Genomic DNA, 6000 nt, shown 5'->3' with positions numbered 1-6000 from the left:
TTTTCCAACGAGGGAAGTCGCTGATATGCAAAATATTTCTCCACCCAGTAAGTTTATTAGGAATATTATCTTAATGCTAACACTTATTTTTATAATAGATTTTTTTTTTATAAAAAATAAGATCAAAGCTGACATATGCCAAGGAAGTAAAAGCAGAGGAATATTTTCGCTCTTTCCGTGTCATCCACAGCATTCAAATTTTGAATAGAAGCAACGCCGCGCCCATTCCCCTGTTGGGAAGTAAAAAGCTACTAGTTAGAGCGCTTGTGACCGTTAGAAGGGGAGAGGGTATATAATAGATGTTCATGCAACCGACATGCCCTCACTTTCATTTCTTTCTCGACTACTCGGTCTGCATTGTTTTTGTCTGTCCAAATTTTGTTTAGATTGATGCATGGCCATGCATATTTTTTGTTAGAATCAATTTTCTTTCTGGTGTTTTTCATTTTGTTTGGGCTGTAAATGGCGCTTTTACTTGTTTTTTCTCTTCCTTTTCATTTGTGCCTTTGTGTTTGCAATGGTTGATCCAGTTTTTATTTAATTGGAGCATGTCGAGGAGGAGATGAAATCCGTCATGTAAGATTTCTATGAAGTTACAAGCAGGTACGTTTAGTTCTATTTTATAGATTATGTTTCAGATTGGAAAACTGACTGGTAGTAATGGCTATCAATAGAGCCCTAGTAGTTGTTTAAACTTTAAACCATATAAAGATTGGGATAGTCAGAAGCAGTTTCATTATTAGAATGATTTGCAGAATGGAATTGCCGAGATGATATGACATATTTATTTTTAATTGTGTCCTTCGTACAGCCTTGTGCCTCATTATTGCCCTGAAAAACAACGAGGTACACACATCTGTCCATCATTTATTGGCCTGTAGGTATGAGCGTAGCCTAACCAGGTAAGTACGTTCTTTCCAATCATTCTCTATTTACGGTTCAGGCAAACAGCTCATTCTTGGGTGAAGGGTTAGGTCAATTTAGTTTCTGCGAGTGGCTTATTAAAAAGTTTACCTCTACCAATTGGACGGAACTTAAATGATCTCTTAGAAATCGTGTCGACTAAAATTTTCCTCAAAACTAGATGGTGACTTGACCTGTACTAATCTTACATTTCATGGTGTTCTTTCTTCTTCTCGGGTTAGGCGTTAACCTTAGTTCCGTCATTTTAACCTTGTGTGTCTGCCCGGTCGGTTTACTTTGAGTAAAATTGCGGAGATAAGGAAAGATGACGCAGGTTTGTTTTATAATTGTTTTTTTGTCATTCGTACAGCTATTCGCCTCATTCTTACCCTAAAATCAGCGAGGTTCACACAATCTGTGGCTCTATTTTGTTAACGCGTAGGTAGGTGCATTCTGGCTTTAGGTACAGGGCTAACCCATTTCATTCTCGGTTTAGTGTTCACTGTTTAGGTCAATCTACTTCTTGTGAATGTTATTTTAAAATTACATTTAATTATGGGACCGGGCCGTCAATGTCGATGACGTGAACTGTATAAATTCCACCATTTCACGATGTTCTTTTCCACTATGGCTTAACATTAGTTTCTTAATTTTACTCAGTTCGACTCTCCGGCCGGTTTTATTTTATTCCAAGACACAAAGCAGAAATATAAATCGCAAGGGTTTCACTGTCTAGGTGTTTTTTAATTTATTATTTGTTTCAGAGTGAAGCTGAGTGCAATATCAAGGGTTTAAACCATTGCAATACGTTTACCGATGCTCCAGGTAAACACGGTTTGTTTCTAATTTGTTTAGAGTTCATGTTTATTGATTAATTATATAAAGCTCTGTGGCTCTATTTTGTTATCGTGTGGGTAGGTGCATTCTGGCTTTAGGTACAAAGCTAATCCCAGTTCATTCTCGGTTTAGGGTCCACGTCAGTCAACTTGTTATGAATGCTATGATAGAAATTACATTTAATCGTGGCACCGGGCCGTCAATGATGATGAAGTGAACTCTATAAATGCCACATTTCACGATGTTGTTTTCCTCTTCATTAGTTTCTTAATTTTACTCAGTCTAACTGCCGGGCCGGTTTTATTTTGTTGCAAAACGCAGAGCAGAAAGATAAATCGCAAGGGTTCCACTGTCTAGCTGTTTTTTAATTTATAATCTGTTTCAGAGTGAAGTTGTGTACAATCGGAAGGGTTTAGACCATTGCAATAAGTTTACTCATGTTCCAGGTAAAGACGGTTTATTTCTAATTTGTTTGGGAGTTAATGTTTATTGGTTAATTATTTAAAATTATGTCACACCTCTAACATCGAAATGGTCTGTCGTCAAATTGTGGAACAGGGATGACATTCATGAATGCCCTTGAAGGACAGCTTAAGAGTAGTGGCTCGTACAGGGCTCCGACGTCCCAGTTTTCACCAGAATCTCAAATCACTATCAAGTAGGTACATATTTTATCACAATCTCCGTTGGTACAGATTTTTTTAGCTCTGCCTAGTCTGATTGCTCAGCCGCTTTTATTTTGTTGTAGGACGCAGAGCAGAAAGATAGGACGCAGGAGTTGCACTGTCTAACTATTTTTTAATTTATAATTTGTTTCAGAACGAAGTTGTGAGAATTCGCAAGGGTTTTAGCCATCGCAATAAGTTTACTGGTGTTCCAGGTAAAGACGGTTTGGTCCTAATTCGTTTTTGAGTTCTTGCTTATTGGTTAATTATTTAAAATTATCTCTCATCTCTGCAACAGGTTAAAAGGAGGGTTACATTTAAACGATAGACAACCAAATTGGCAATCGAAATGGTCTATCGTCAAATTGCGGAACAGGGATCACATGACATCATGAATGCCCCAGAAGGAGAGCTTAAGAGCAGTGGTTCGCACAGGCTTCGGACGTCCCCATCACCCGAATCTTTAATCAATATCAGGTAGGTACGCATTTTATCACAGTCTCTGTGTACAGATTCTGTCAGTCACTTCGGAGAGAAAACATCGAAGGGAACCAAATATTCAGTCTGGGTATTGCTGCAAATTTTACATTTAAGTGCATATATTCATTGCATGTGAAAATATATCATTAATACTGCTTCATTATAAACTAGGGTATTCATAGTCGAACCCGAACGAACTTATCTGTCAAGTTTCAATTCTGGATATTCTCATTCATTTCAAAGCAACTCTATGTACCTATTCCGGATGCATGGGTAGTACCGATCTATAAAGTGGCCAGTTATCACCAATTTTTAAAAATTCCAATTACAAAGCGATATGTACTACAGACATTGGGCTTCCTGTAAAATATTTTGGCAAGGACATGCAATTTAATCAAATTATTTGAACACACATTAAGTTTCTTAATTCAGATGGCCCACGATCTAACCAAGACCACTGACCACTGGGTGCCAAATTGAAACAATAGATCAATTATTTAGGAAGAGACCAGAAGCAGAGGTGAAAACCTAATACAGTAACCACCTCGCTGTATTCATTGTGAGGTGAAGTACTCGGACACAACCGATCTGAAAGTTGCTTCCATGCATATTATTAGAATATACAGCGAGATTATTAAACATCTTAGGAAATATTTATATGTTTAGAAAATTAAAACCTCACCAACTTTGAGCATTACCAGCGTTCTCAGTTCAGTCTATGATATTAGAAGGAATGCTGACTATGGCCGCTGGTCCTGGCCCTGGTTATTACGAAATTTTTAGTGGACTGAGCAACTGGTACAACAAACATGTTTTTCTCAACCACAAGATTCTTACAATAAACCTTGTGAGTCGCCAACATATCTTTATTCTATTATTGTTTAAGAACATGTCTGAAACAGAATTAGGCTCAAGAGGTCTCTGCCTTTTGTGAGTGGCCCAACATGTCTTTATACTGTCATTTGCTTAAGAATTTTTTGAAACATAATTAGCCTCAAAGCATGCCCATGTCGAGCCCCCCGTCCTGTGTTTCTGAATGGTTTAATATCAAAACATGTCCATATAGAGGTCATTCTGATGGGAAAGAAGATAAGCATTTTTTAAAATAAAGTAAGGTTACAACATCATATCCAGTAGACACCAAGAATATGTAGGTCTACTTTGTCCTTATATTTTGTTGTTATATCTTTATAGCAAATCTGCGTGAATTTCAAATCATAAATATTTTTTTTAATAGTAGTTTGAGTATATATATTATATTTCAACCATATTCAGATTTTCATTGAGAGTTTTGAAATTTACAACTTCTGTTACAAAGTAGTTTCAATTTTTAACATAGCTGTTTTTCAGAATCTTGTAAATAACCAAACTTTCTGAAAATCAACAATATCAATCATTACTTATAGCTTTCAACTGCTCTATAGACACTCTTGTTTGATTTGTCTAGTGATTTTATACTTTTTTTCACGAGGCTTTTACTAGTGTAGTGGTTTTTGTAGGGTCTTTTGTCATATACTCTTTCTTTTCAACATAAAAGTGTGTGAGCTTCTTAGTAACTCCTATATTTTTTTAATACAAAAATAACTCCCATATTTTTAATAAAAAAATAATTTCTTTATTAATAGTGATATTTTATATAAGAGTTCATATTTCCTCTTTTTCCTTCTTGTTGGATGGTTTGTTCTTATAAAAGTTAGAATCCTCCATTGATGGAGAATATCTGAAGGTTCTAACCGTCAACCTTTTACGAATAGATTAAAACCTAATATCATTACACTTGGTCTAGCTATTCCACTCACACCCCCTCTATTTTGTTTGGAATGGCTTTGTGAAGTCACCTTATTTTCCATTCGGAATCAGCTTCAATTATGATGTTATGTAAATTTGAGTCCCTAAAGATTTCTAGGCAATGTTCCATGGCCATGAGCTGTGCCCTGTTATTGTTGGCCTTCCCCAAATGACAGCGAAAGATGGTTTTATGAAACCCCTTTCATCTCTTATGACTCCTCCATAACCAGCCATAGTAGGGTTTCCTTTCTATGTTGCATTTCATAAAACCCTGAGGTGGAGGTTGTCAAAATTCCTTATCAGTTGTTATATGACTTACAGTCTTGTTTGTGCCTTGGGGGAAAAGCCCTTGTAGTCCCAAATTTAGAAGTATCTGCTCATCTTGATCTTGAGGTTGGTTTTCAGGGAGGTTTTTTATGAGGGTTCCTACAGTCTCTTTGAGCTGTCTTATAATCTGAGCCATGATGCTCTGGGGTGACCCAATCCTGTTCTTGAAGATTCTATTGTTGCGTTCTTTCTAGACATCCCAGATTATAAAGCCTGGAACCAAAGCCCACGCTTTGTTGATTATTTCATTTGCAGAGAAATTTTTCCTCCAATTCTTCAAAGTACTGGTGATGTTGCCAATGTCCCTGTGTGTTTGTCTAAAGATTGAAGCCACCCAATTCAACGTATTCAATCCCGCCTGCAAAACATGAGAACCCTTAGTTTTATCCATGTGCACAGAACAACCAACAGATTAGTAGATATTTTGGCAAACGAAGGCGTGCTCTGTTCCAAAAGCAATATAAGATATGACTGGATAGGGACTCCCCAAGGACATTTGCGAGAAGAATGTTCCAGACAGGCGACCTTAGACAGAGAGTTCTATCAGAGCAAGGAAAATAAGTAGGATGAAGACTGAGGGAGACAGAGGAATTTTGGTCCATAGGGGGAAGCAGTATATGGCAAAGTGCGAGCAGGAGGTTAGGTACCCCTCTAAAGTCTGCATTTGGTTTTCGGGACGGAAAATGCTCTCGGAACTATATAAACTTATGGTTCTCGGGCTGGAAAATATAAACAGGATTAGTCTTCGCATGGACCCTAATTACATTAAGAAGGGCCTTTTAATTAATTGGGCCAAGGATTCATTTAAAATGGTGGCAGGATGGTGAAATCGTAGCAATCCCATGAATTTCGCGTGGATAACAGCAAGAACGTTAACAATAAAATCGGACCCGAAATTACTTAGGCGGGATATTTATCTAGCTTCGGGTCCGATACAGCGGTTAAGTTCCGTGCTAGTCGCATAGTCACATCAGGATCGCGTGTTTCTAGTGGATTTTGG

The 6000-nt window shown here is 37.4% G+C and overlaps 1 long non-coding RNA gene across 11 annotated transcripts in view; it reads left to right on the top strand.

Moving 5' to 3' along the window:
- The first annotated feature begins 1207 nt into the window (after positions 1–1207).
- Positions 1208–6000, top strand: part of LOC149188451 (uncharacterized) — a 176770-nt gene continuing 171977 nt past the window's right edge. For 2 of the 11 annotated variants that reach the window (XR_016256278.1, XR_016256275.1), the window contains exons 1-5: positions 1381–1728; positions 2126–2186; positions 2299–2398; positions 2560–2620; positions 2704–2882. This is a non-coding gene — a long non-coding RNA (uncharacterized LOC149188451). Of the gene's footprint in view, positions 1346–1380; positions 1729–1826; positions 2187–2298; positions 2403–2559; positions 2621–2703; positions 2887–6000 lie in introns of those variants that run through there. The other 9 variants (XR_016256276.1, XR_016256281.1, XR_016256283.1 and 6 more) reach the window with 9 other exon arrangements.

Source organism: Pinus tabuliformis, chromosome 3_1 (assembly GCF_031772625.1).
Source record: "Pinus tabuliformis cultivar Carrire ecotype Pingquan chromosome 3_1, CPIR1, whole genome shotgun sequence".
Lineage (NCBI taxonomy): Eukaryota > Viridiplantae > Streptophyta > Pinopsida > Pinales > Pinaceae > Pinus > Pinus tabuliformis.
The sequence above is the reverse complement of the archived record's forward strand: the minus strand, read 5'-3'. Positions and strand labels throughout refer to the sequence as shown.